This window comes from Ambystoma mexicanum, chromosome 2p (assembly GCF_040938575.1).
Source record: "Ambystoma mexicanum isolate Mex_15411 chromosome 2p, UKY_AmexF1_1, whole genome shotgun sequence".
Lineage (NCBI taxonomy): Eukaryota > Metazoa > Chordata > Amphibia > Caudata > Ambystomatidae > Ambystoma > Ambystoma mexicanum.
The window spans coordinates 381,607,246-381,619,832 of NC_090923.1; the positions used below are offsets into that span (position 1 = coordinate 381,607,246).

General features: G+C 43.8%; 1 protein-coding gene across 2 annotated transcripts in view; it reads right to left on the minus strand.

Annotated features, from left to right (window-relative positions):
* The window catches only part of PTPRG (protein tyrosine phosphatase receptor type G), a 1,528,043-nt gene that overhangs the window by 139,771 nt on the left and 1,375,685 nt on the right, over window positions 1-12,587 (minus strand). The gene's annotated exons all lie outside the window — the stretch shown is intronic.

Sequence of the window (12,587 nt, forward strand, 5' to 3'; positions counted from 1 at the left end):
AGTCTGTACCACACAGTTTTTGGTAGCGAGCTGAGCAGCCAGGCTTATCTCAAGAAGGAATGTGAGCTTGTAATGAGGTTACACAGAGGTCTACAATTACAAGAATTCAAATAGACACTTACACTCAAGGTTTCTTGGTAAAACACTTATTAATTTATTACACAGTCAGAAAACATTCACTAAAAGGAGGCAATCAATATTACACAAAAATATCCTACAATACTTCACACTAACCGGTTTTGAAACATTTAAACTACTTTGAAGGAGGAGCAAAATGGCATTCAAAGCATTTGAAGTAGGAGCAAAAAGGCATATGTTAATAAAACAAATAGTATAGTTACTTTTAAACAGTGCAATTGTTTCAGTTCACCAGAGGAGTTGTTCCAATGCAACAGGTAGGCCAAAGTCAATGGGCTACAGTCTTGTATTCTTTAAAAACGGTTCTGTCAGATAAACGGAAAAATCTTTGCCACGGTTCTCAGAAGTAGTTGTCAGAAGAAAGAGTTATATGTCGGGTCACAAGCTGACTAGGCCTGCAAGTTGCCAAAGTTTCATGCACCTTCGCAGTGAGAGGTAAGTTCTCTTGATCGGGTTTTCACAGTACCTTATTTTGAAAAAAAAGAAGCAGCTGAAGACTTCTGTTCCAGGCAGTTCCTGCAGATCTCGCTGTTCCTGAGCCTCAGTCGTGGGGACAAGAGGGAGGACGTCGGGGGACTGGTCACAAAGCTGGCAAAATTGCAATTCTTCGATTCCGGTAGCTGTCTTCAAGCACACAAACTGGTGTCCTTCTCCCTGGCTATTCGGTTTCCTGCAGAACTCGGAGGAATATACAACCAGCTTCGAGAATGGTGTCGAGGTGGCTTACGAGTTGATTGGTGCCACCAACTCAAAGGAAGAAGTCGTCCTTGAAGGGCTTCTCTGTCGAGGTGAACTTGGCAATTCAGACCTGCAGCAGGGCTTCACCGGGCAAACCAACAGTCCAGAAGTTGCAGCAGCCGTCCTCTTCCAGCTCGTCTTTGGGTTCTTTAGTTCCAGTGGTCGATTCACCTTTTAAACAGTTTTCTACCATTAATTCCAGCCTAGCTGCCACTCACACAGCAGGGTGGCTGTCCTATGCGGACAGTCAGCCAGCCAATCATGCCAGAGTGCATTTGGGTTTCCTATGAGACTAAGCACAGGGAGTTTCGGGCACCTCCCTCACTTCCTGCCCACCCCAGACACTCAGACGCCAGAGGCGGTCTTCAGTCCTGAAGCCCGCCAAAGGCGTAGGAACCAAGGGACCAAACCTGGTTTGGCGCGCCGAGACACTCTAGAAGGACCTTTCCAAAAGGAAATGGCGAAAAAAGAAGACCGGGACCCGTTTAAACAAAGAAGGCTCAGACGCCATCTTGAAAAACATGGCTACCGCGATTTAACGCTACCGGTGTTCGCAGTCGGGAAATATCATGGTAGTTCATTGTAAAACCACTGCCACCAGCCATTTGAAGGGGAAAGGGTAGCATTAGACTGCTACATGAGTTTCTAGATATAGGGGATACTAGGTAACCCCTCCAGCACTCTATTGTAAGATAGGGTGCGCTGGGTCTAGGAATTTAAAAAGTTAATTTAACTTTACTTTCTCTGGGAAACAGTAGTTTATCCAAAGAAGATATCTAAACCTTGGGACAGCCTGAGGGTGCTGTGTGAGACACATGAAAAGATGATGCGTATGGAGTTGTCTAAAACTCCATAATCAAAGAACACAAGAGTAAAACACACATCAAAGTCCATGAGAGAGTGGGAAAAACGGCTCACACTCTCTCCATTTAAAAAAATCAAGTCCTCAAAATCCAGCAAAGTTGCTGGGAGTCTCTAAGGTGAAGGGAATTAGCACATGCATGAGAATTCTCCCAAACAGAACTATCCTGCATTAACTCTAACATATATAAAAAGTAGACTCAGGTACTTGTAGGGCACCATGGAGCAGGTGCGGTTGCTAGAGCAACCACAACATCGAGATGCTGAAACATCTACCACTGGCTGGCAGATATCAGGTGGGGAGAGGGCAAGGGCACAATCAGTGAGGCAGTTATTTTGTTAAGACTTTGTGGGCCCAAGGAGCAACCAAATGGTGGTGTGGAGGTCCTTATGGTGAAGTAATGACTGAATATCCTACTGGATTGCTCTAACCCATGGATCCATTGCGGGATCAGGCAGCAGCACATATGGAGGTAGACAACACCTCAGTGGTTTTACCAGAAATTATAGGGGGAGGAAAAAATAATGGTGCAAGGTGTGGCATGAGGGAGAATGCCCATGTGCAGCTATCCAGCCATGGCAGATCTGGAAAGTGCACTGGTCAGCAGCATACTGCAGACTTCAATACACATGAGCAGATGGCTTCAGGCCCCAATGGAAAGCAAAGAAGACACGTAGCAAAGCCAATTTAATGGTCAAAAGATAGGTTTTCTCGAGTAACAAGAATGGCATGGCAACGGGTTTCAAAACAGGATAAGTCTGCACAACAGCTACCACCATGCAACATACTTTTCTTAGCATTATGCCTTACGTTGTGGTGCGAATGTCAGTGTAGGATCTCAGCTCCTTAATTCTGTCCCTTTTATGTGTGGATGACTGGATTTGGATGGTGACCCATTTAATTGTATAAATGTATATAATAGATGCTGGGGACTTTATTTCATGAGTAGTGAGTTGCAGTGATGAGCGGGCTATGTAGGGATAAGGATCAGAGTATGGAGGCATCAGAGGGTGAGTGAGGAGTCAATAGGCTGGAGGAGTCAATAGACTGGAATGGAGAGTACAAGTGAAGGTGTATCAAGAGATTAGGGTAGACAAGAAATGGGACATTAGTGAATTGATTCATACATACATATGAGGAATTTGAAGAGTACAGTTTGCACATCAAGAGCCTGCCTATGTGGAGTCGTTGAAGAGAGGTTTTAGAGGAGTATGGTAGATTCTAGCATGTACGGGTAGCATAGTAGACTACTTTGGTAATGGGTGCCAACAAGTATGCTAGGATGCGCAGTCACATGCTCTAGCTGTAGTTTAAGCAACTATGTGAGTGGCGAGGAGATTATAGTAGAGAGGTGCATGTGGAGAGGACAGATGTTTCAATTTGTAAGAGGTTGATTTTCTCTTATGAATTGCTGAAGAGTGAACTTGCTGTGAAAGGCTGCAGTCTTGGAGGGTGGTGACAGTAAACCATGGGATTAAAAGAAAATAGGTCAATAGAGAGGGCATGAAATGTGCTGCACAGAAAGGTAGATAACTTATGTTTTGTTTTCAATGAGTTAAGCACGACACAACATTGAGCCAGCCAGTGATAGACTGCAGGGAGACACTCAGAGAATTTTTTGGAGATTTCAAAAGTAGAGATTTGGGAGAAGGTGATTTTGTATCATCAGTGAAGAGATAAGAGAGGTAAAATGTTGCTCGCCTAGGCAACCAATACTGAAGTGGCATCAGAGGAAAGTGTGTTTTAAGAAATGGATAAGTGAGAGGTAGAAATCAATCCAGGAGTGGGCTCTTCTGGATTCAGAAATTGGAGATAGAAGGCAGGATTGGTCTCTAGTGTGAGGACAGCGGATAGGTCGAAGAGATTGAGAATGGAGAAGAGTTAAGGGTGGTGAGCATTAGGCAAGAAATTGAAGACTTAAGGGACTTTTTAGTATAGTGACTGCTGGAGGATCTCAGATTATTGCGCTCATGATAGCGAGTTATCTTACAGAATACCAAATGCTCATGGATCTCTGATTAGTGGGGGAGAAGGGAGCAGTACCGACAGTTAGCAGGAGTGTCAGGATTGGCTCAGAGCTTCTTGGGGATTGGTAGAACGGAAGCCAATTTTAGCAGACGAGGAATATTTAGGTTTAAATTGCAATTTTGTTGATTGCTCATAGTGCTAATTGATCAATTGGATCGAACGACGGGTTAACTGTTTGAACAAAATGAACTTGTTCCATGGTTGAGGTTGTCGAGGAGAAGCAAAGGTGGGTGACCAGAGGGATGACAGGGGGTGTGCAGAAGGAGAACTGGGCAGCGAAGAATAGTGACTGGATGCAGGAAACAGTGAAGGGGCAGCCAGGGCTAGACTCCGGAAAGACAGAGAATGTCTTGCAGATTTCAGAAGTAAACATAGGGAAGATAATGATCTGGGTGGCGTCAGCAAAGAGTTAAACGGGAAATCCTATTGATATTTAATTTCCTTTGTGAAAAAGTGCTGGTTTAAAGACAAAGGGGCTCAGGATTAAACCCTGAGGTAGCCCAACAGGCAGAGAAGCGGTGTCAGAGGAAAGTGTGTTTCAAAATAGGGAGGAGGATAGATCAGAGGAAGTAATGAATCCAGGAGACGGCTGTGTCCTGGATTGTGAGGTTGGAGATGGAAAAGAAAAGTGGTCTGCAGTGCAAAGGCTGGAGAGGTTGATGAGAATTGGAATGAATAATGGAGTGATAAACATTGGAGAGGAATGTGTAGGGCCATTTCAGTAGAGTGCTGCTTCAGAATAATGGTTGGAAGATCGGAGAGGGATCAATTACTCAAGATAGCGCATGATCCTATTGAATACCAAATGGTCAAGGACCTTAAGAGTAGTGGGCGAGAAGAGAGCAAGTCTTTGGAGGATGAATAGAATAGGAATATTTTTAAAGAAGGTAGGCAGAGACCTTAAGAGAGTGAGAGGTAAAGCGGGAGAAGAATCAGCAGGTTGCAATTTGTTTTACTGGTAGTGCAAATGGATCAATGGTCACAAAGGACAGGTTAACCATGTGGACAATAAGAGCTAATTCCATGTGTGAAGTAGGAGAAATGGAACAAAAACAGGCTATGGTATTCTGGGAGCCAAAGAAGGATGTGATGGTGTGTAGAACCAGACATTTGAAGAAACGTACAGGTCCAAGTGACAGAAGAAAAAAGATGCATCCAAGGCGGATGAGACCTGGTTTAGAGGGTGAAGAATAGTTTGTGAGCCAGAGGAATTATGAGAATAGAGAGACTGCAGTTTTAAGGGCAGTGGTGAGTTTCTGTAGCCTTATATTTGGTAAGGCGAGCCAGTGGCAAGTTTGCAATTGATGTAGAATTAGAGCACATGACAGTTTTAAGTCAAGGGTAGACCATGTGGTGTGGAAGGTTTAAGGAGGGTAGTAGTCAACAAACGGAGCAAGACTCAGTGAATGTTTGGTGAAAAGGTGGTGTATGAGAAGAGGTAAAGGTAAGGAATTGAGTTGTGATCAATAGGGAGGTCAATGGTTCATGTTTGAATGTTCATTTGCTGATACATGAGGTTAAGGTGACCAGGACATAAGTTGGAATTTTGACCTCAAAGTTAATGAGTGGTCAAAGGGGGATGGGTCAATAGTGAGGTTGTCAGGGGTGAGTCAGGAAGAGATAAAAAGCAAGATCAATAGCTTTCTGATGGATTTGTGGATAAGTTAATGGACTGATTAGAAAGGAGACAATTGAGTACAAATTGATTGTCATTTGGATGTTTGACGGTGGAGAGAAGTCTGGACGTGCACCTTACTTATTTACCAACTTTAGTAGAAGCCCCTGAAACCCCCTTTAGCCAGCGACAATAATGTACCCAATCCAGGATTTATTGTGAGCAAGAAGCTACTTTAGTTCAGTGGGCTCTAACCCAAATGCACACCTTGTTAGTCTACTTGCTGCATCGACTTTATCTCAGCCACAACAAGAAGCTATATTAAACAGTACAGCATTATCTATTGACCTGCTTTGTGTTTGTAGTAGCACTTGGTCTCTAGCAAGTTACTCACTTGGGTTAAAGCGGGGTTACACTAGGACTGAGAATAAGCCAGAGCACCAAAAGGAAAGTATCCAACCTTCGCAAATCGCACTTCCGCTCATTTTGCAAATATCTGAGTGGCAGTTGGAGGAACATGCATGGCAAATGTTGCAATTTTCCGAATAGAACTGAGTCAGGACGATTGATTGAATCTACTAGTTGTATAGTACAGTGTCATAAAATCGTCCTATAATGCCAAAATAAATATATATTTTTTAAACTCCTGAAACTGGCCAGCTCGGACTGTGATGCACTATTTGTTATATGCCAGTTTTAGAGAGAATTATACACCAAGGGTTTTTCTACTTCAAATGTTCAATCCCCTTGACTGGTTTTAGATCTGGTTACAACCAGCAGATACTGGCCAACAGAGCAGCAGTAACTAAGATACATCAGGATTTGTTTCTATTTTGCAAGGCAAGGACATGTGTATATGTTTATGACAGAGTCTTGACGATTACCACTTCAATTGGCCAAGTGCAAACAAACATTGATCGTGGAGAAAATGCATCACACTTTCCAACTTAAGAGGCGGAAGGTAGATTCATTTGAACACAATGAAGTCACTGATGCTCATACAAAAGGAGTCTGTTATTGAGTAATTGGTATACACCAACTGTGCATTACAGTGACCCATCCACCAACTGAGGCTTATCTCGTTTGAAATCGAAGGCCATAAAATATTTGATGTAATTAAAGGAAAACTCCACAGAAAACAGCTCCATTATAGGGATCATAAACAAAGAGCACAATCATAACAAATCATTAATTAAGCCCAAAACTGTAAAGGTTTTATTGGAATCAGGGGGGGTTAAGGTTCGTTAAGGAGGATATTTACATTTAGTGCATTTTAGATTTAGGTCAATATATATTTCTATTCCTTTAGATAACAGCCTCTGACAGAAGAAATCCCCTCCAAACGAATATCTATTTGCTGATACATTTTGGTTTCATCTACATAGGAAATGTGGTTGTAGATCATGGGCAAGTAGGCCAGCAACTTCAGACAGAGATACAGTAGCATGGGATTCTAGGGGGCACTATCAGAACCCCTAAACTACAAGATATGAAGATGATAAAAAACGTAACCCATCACCACCCATTACTAAGATAAAAAAATAAAGAACCTAGTCCAAGTTTAAACAAGAAGCCTGGATGATTAACACATCTATTCCATTTTTGATAGCTAATGCAGATACTGGATAGTGTAGCATCCACACAAATAATAGGGCAGTCACATTTCAACGATGGCCTTAAGAAAATCCAGACTTTGAGAAAAAGTTCAAGGGATTTTATTTTCAAGATGTTTAAAGTAACTTGTATTCTGATCAGAGTGCAAGGGTCTTCCCACTCTGGTCTCCAGTGGGCTCCCCTCAACCCAATCCATGCACGTCCCTAACCTCAGGTCTTCTAGCTAGGTTCCGTAAAACCTACAGTCAAACTATGGCTGTAGGTGAGGGCCTAAATGCATAAAGATACATATGGTTTCCTCAGGGTTTCTTCTAGGGGTGGCCTAACCTAAAACTCCCTTGTTTGTCAACGAAGCATGATTTCTCGTGTGGGTAACAGATGCCTCCGCACTGTTCTCTATTGCAAGCTCTTCATCTTTTTTTCCTTTTCTCTCAGTTTACTACTCCGGCCACCTCACATTTGACTCTCTCACACCTCTCCCTTTTTTGCCTCTTCTCACATGTCTTCTTCCCCTCCACTCTCTCCTCTTCTGTCCCTATGATGTCTGCACTTTATTCACCTCTCCTCTCTATAATCCCTTCCCTTCATGTCCACATACAACATTTCCCTCACCTCTCTACACACCCCTGCCCCCCACCTCTCTACACACCCCTGCCCCCCACCTCTCTACACACCCCTTCCCCCATCTCTCTACACACCCCATCGCCTCACCTCTCTACACACCCATCGCCTCACCTCTCTACGCACCCATCGCCTCACCTCTCTACGCACCCATTGCCTCACCTCTCTACGCACCCTTCTCCTCACCTCTCTACACACCCTTCTCCTCACCTCTCTACACACCCTGCTCCTGACCTCTGTACACACACACACCATCTAACTCTTTCTTTCCCACTCCCCTTATACCCCCTGACTACAATTAAAAAACTGGTACCACTCTCCCACACAATCAATACCTCACCTGTACTCTCCTTCAATTCTTCCACCAGCTCTTCAGCACTGTGCTTCACCATCCGTCCTCCACATGGTTTCACGATCCACCTCCATAGCTCCTGACATCTCCCCTGCAACCCACACTCTTCCTTTCATTCACTCTCCTTAGATGGAGCCAATATGTGTGTCTCTTTTCCCCAGGGGCTGGATTACACAGGTCAAACACAAACTCATTTTTTAGACAAGTCCCCCTTATCAATCTCTGTTTGCAGAGTAGCAGCCATGTGCTCAGGCATTTTTGTTTTCCATTTGGCTTTCATCAGGCGCTGCTGTGGTTTTTATTCCATTCCCCTGGTTCTGATCTGAAGTTTCTTGATGGCTCCCAGGTGCATTCTGGGAGTTGTGGTTCTGTAGGAAACAGAAGAACTCTGGCAGAAATAGTCATGGGAGGCATCATGATACAGAGAGGACACAAAATGCACCAGCTATGCCACATTTAACGACTGAGCCCCTTCCACCAACTTCCCCATCACCACCTTTAAGACAGGGTTGACTCTGGCTTGCGCCTAGGTAGACCCTGTCCCCAGTTGGCAGGGTTCCTGGGTCCCCATGACAGGGTCAGAGCCCTGACCCTGTCACACATCACTGTTAAAAATGGCAAACCAGTTTAATACGGGTTAAGGCTCAGGATGCTTGACCTCACCAAACATGCATTAAGTAGTTTGTAACAAGGGTATCCATCACCTTAAAAGATAATACAGCATGAGAGAAGGCAAAGATCATAGTGCTTAAAATATGAATATTTAATTTAATGTGCATTTTATGTAGAGTGTATAAGTAAATATCTCTGGTATATACTAATCACTGGTATTGGAATTTCTTGTGGAACCACCACCACACCAAGAAGAATGAGGAATGAGGAAGAGAAACTACTGATTTCAAAAACACATGCATTGAATTGTCAATGGGGTGAAGTGGTCAGGGTCTATGACCTACCAAGTTCCTCTTCTGGATCAAACATAGCCCAACATGATCTTTATAGTGAATAATGAAGTGTGTGCTGCGTGTTTATGAAGACTGCATTTGTGTGTGAAAGAGTGGGGTCAATACTGCCTTTCCAAGTTCACAATGATAGTACTCATCTCAGAGAACAGAACAAAGCTGAGCAGCTGTTACTTTGATAGTAATTGACAGATGAAATCAATGATAAATAAATTAATCAAAATAAAGCTAATGTAATTGCAGGTGAACAATAACCAATAACCGACTAAAGTTGCCACACCCCTATTACCTCACTGTCCATTTCATTTAGGCTTTTTCTTTTTAGACATTCTCCCATTCCATTTGGCTTTTTCCCTGCTTGCTCCCCTATGTACTCACGTGAGCATGTACTCACGTGAGCATGTGCTCTATGGAATGAACAGGAAAATGCTGAACAGAAGGGTTAGTGTGGCAAGGATGACGGCACCCGCATGGCGGACCATTCCAGCCTAGACTACAACACACAACAGAACTGCTCATAAGCGACCGGAAGCTGTCAGCGGTGTGGAGGTCCAATGCCCCTCGGCTGGGATTAGCAGACCGAAAGTCATCATATGACAACATAACAGGATATAAACGCTAATAAAAGACTACAGGGGGATGAATGTGTTTTTTGTTGTGGCAGGAGGAAGGTAAATATGTCTGAAGGCCTAGCGATCTATTATCAAATGTTCTTAAGTGTGGATTCTATCAGGTGACCAGGGAACTATAAAAGTAAGACGTTTGAAGGGTGGCTCAGGTTAGTGCGGTCACTTCCCAGCAGGTGAAAATTGCTATATTTTCATGCCTTGTAAGACCACGTCTAAAGATGCCTCTATAATTACCCTGTGTGAGCCTGGTTCCTCCAACGTAATGTATTACGATAATTGCTGAATCAAGCTCACTTTGTTCAACATTTATATAAACGTGTCCGGCAGCAGACATCAAATAATCATTCTTAGTGAGGATGTCTTAACAGGGAGATTCCAGATCCCTACTTTTCGGCAGGAGTTCTCTGCACCTTTCCTTCCATTTTAATGGACCCCCAAACCTTTTGCTTTTATTTTCCTCAGTCTAGTTACTACTATTAGTAACTTGTCACTTGTTTATAATTGTACATGCATCTTACAATGCGGTACAATGGGATACACTTTTTTTTTGCCCTACACGAATACTCAGAGGATTTTTGGTTAGTATAGGTGTGTTAAATGGGCAAGCTGGTGGCAGCAGTGACCCCTTACAATTTTGTTCATTGCTTTTTGTTTTAGCCTTAACCCATTTGGCTACTCTGGCTAGTGACCAAACATGGCCAGGCCACAGGGTTTTTCGCTTGTCCTTTGGCCATCTTGTCTTTCAGGCTTCTTACTGGCCTTTGAGGCCAGGAAAACCCATTTATGGTTTCCAGTGCCTGCAAAAGCAGAGGCTTTTGGTGGGCTATGGGAGGGATTTAAGTGTTTGCTGGCAGGATGCAGGATGGGACTGTCTGGTCCCAACCACACACTGGTTTCAGTGTGTTTGAGTGATATGCATGAGTGTTCCCACCAGTGCTCCTGATTGGACCACTCCTGGGGTGTGTGTGTGTGGGGGGGGGCTAGTTCTTGGGAGTTTCTGCTCTTACCTGGCTTTTGGGATAAGAAGAGGACCCATGCACCCACTCTGGAGAGGTCCTGGAGAAACCTGAAGCATTCAAGTCTCCTGTCCAGCTGTGAGACCCGTGAGGAGACCGGAGACTCGTCTGAAGGAGGACTGGCGACCTACTTCTGCTGCTTTCCTGGAAAAGCCCTGTCTTCCTATTGATCTTCAGCAGTCCTGCGAGGGAGCTGCAACCCATGGAATGGAGGGAATATCTATTTCTGACTTCTGCTCGGTACCCTGCAAAGAAGAGCCTTCGGAAGTGCCCCGTGACTGCCCTATAGCTGACCAGCTCTGAGTTTGGGTTACTGTGCTGCCGATGATGCCATTCCATGTTGCAGCCTGGAACTTGGGGGATCATCAGCTTGTCCTACAAGATCTACCCCAGCGGGTTTTATAGTCTTAGAGTCAAGGGGACCCGAGTTAGGAGGGAAAGTCTGACCACAACAAGTGAGTCCCTTTGCGTCGCCGTGCTGCGGGGACCACCATCGGAAACATCTCACCTGATTCGAGTTCAGTCCTGAGAGAGGTCCTACATTGTGTTTGCTGCATTCTTCCACCGAGAGTCCTTGCACCAGCCAAAGACCTCGACCAGAGATCTGCTCAAACCTGCAACCACTGCGAATCAAGGACTGAGGCTGACAGCGGGAAAAGCGACCTCTGGCCCTCTTCCATTGACCTGCTAAGTCATCTGAAGAATCGGAATACGGTGGGTGAGTTACAGTGGTTCTTACCTGCCCCATAACTCCCTTTAAACATTTTGCTAACTTCTCTAAAACCTTTACAATATTTTGGCTTTACCATTGCTTGCCCGCGCAAGCCTTCTGAAAATCAGTCCTAACATCTCCCTTAAACAAATGTTTTTTCAGTGTGTAGCTGATTAATGGTGTAGATGGAAACATCAGTGCACCATTCAAATGGACAGTGATGCACTTTCAGAACAAGTACAGTTCTTTGTTAACTTGCTGTATGTCAAAAATACCAGTGAGTGTAAAACTATTCTTTTTTGCTGGTTGTTACCTGCCCCAAAACTCCCTTTAAATGTTTTCCTAACTGTTCTAAAACCTTTACAATACTTTGCCTTTGCAATTGCATGCTCGCGCAAACCTTCTGAAAGTTGGTGACACTTTTGCTAGTTAGAATAACGTCTCCTCTAACCCTTGGAATCGTTCACTGGACCCCCAGAGACTCTTCCTTTGTTTTCTCCAGTTACAAGCTGTGTCTGACCTGTTGCTGAACATTTGGGTTTAAGGCCCCAGACAACTTGGGGAAGGACATTTGAAGCTAGGGCTAATTCTCTGCAGACCTGTAGTGCATAAACTAATCTATACTTTCCTTTACAGGGATTGATCTGTATTATGCCCTACTCTAGTGACTGTATATATGTATTCTAATATTAGAGTTTTGTGATACTTCTACCTGTTAGTAGTCATTTTTCATAGTGATGTTTACCACCGCTTGAGACTTAGCCTAGACCTCTCGTCACAGCTAACTTGAACTAGTTTGGCTAAAGCTCCCAGAGTTGTCCCTGTCACAATATAGGTTGGCCTTCTATACAGCTGTCCCACCCGGCCACAGTATAGAAAATCAGTTCTAACACCTCAGTTAAATGTTTTTTCAGGGAGTAGCTGATTAATGGTGTAGCGATGGAAACCTCAGTGCACCAATCAAATGGACAGTGATGCACTTTCAGAAAAAGTATGGTTCTTTGTTAACATGCTGCTTGTAAATTGCTTGTGGCAAAATGCCATTGAGTGTAATACTATTCTTTTTTGCTTGTTGACAGAGGTGCCCCCTCACTCCACAATGTAATATGCTTACAATGTAAGCTCATGTTTCAGAAGTCTAAATAGGAAAGCGACAGCCAGTGTTTTTGCCACTGGGTGTATGACCCAGAAAGAACAGTACTTTCGGCCTTTTTACCCAGGACTAAAGTCTTGAAGAGATCCACTGTGCCAACAGTTTTTAGGGAACACATTACAGTAGAAGAGGCCTTTGAAACAAAAA